Source organism: Elephantulus edwardii, unplaced genomic scaffold (genome assembly GCF_000299155.1).
Source record: "Elephantulus edwardii isolate Elephantulus edwardi_28Jun2011 unplaced genomic scaffold, EleEdw1.0 scaffold00003, whole genome shotgun sequence".
Taxonomy (NCBI): Eukaryota; Metazoa; Chordata; class Mammalia; order Macroscelidea; family Macroscelididae; genus Elephantulus; species Elephantulus edwardii.
Genome location: NW_006399753.1, coordinates 19941960 through 19942685, shown reverse-complemented (window position 1 = coordinate 19942685; position 726 = coordinate 19941960).

Below are 726 nucleotides of genomic sequence, written 5' to 3'. Positions count from 1 at the left end.
GTTTGTAGATGTTGGCAATTATCAGGCCCGTGGGTCACCTATCGGGAGAGAAGCTTCTCTTGACTCGCATGGCTGCAAGAGTTGATGAACACCAGCTCAGCAGATGAGGAGACGTGGTACTTGCGGCAGATGCTGATGAGCCCAGGTTTGTCAGGCAGTATGGCAGGTCGTGGGTTCACGTTCAGAGAACTGGAATTGGTGAGCCAGATATAGGATCAAGACTGAACGAAAGTTAACCAGCTTTAGCAGAGCTATTGTTGTTATGTGCTGTTACGTTGTTATGTCAACTACAACTCATAGCAACCCTATTATGAACAGCAAATCTGAACCATGCCCTGTTCTGAGCTCTCTTCACAGTATTGCCAGGCTCAAGCCAATTGCTGTAGAGAGTTTACTCTGTCAAACTATCTCCCTGAGGATTTTCCTTTCTTTCACTGACCTTCTACCTTACCCAGCATGATGTCTTTTTAAAATAAACTGATGCCATTGCAAGAATATGGAAACAGCCCAAATGGCCAGACGGGAGAACGCCGCCGCCAGACGGGAGAATGCTGCCGCCAGACGGGAGAACGCTGCTGTCAGACGGGGTTCCACCACGAGAGGGGCCTGGAAGAGACCTGGGAAGAACAACAGCCAGCCACCTACTGTGGAACTCCAGAGGAGCGAAGACTGTGAGACCCCAGAGGAAGGAAGACTACCTGACACTGTGTGACCCCCCTGCAACCC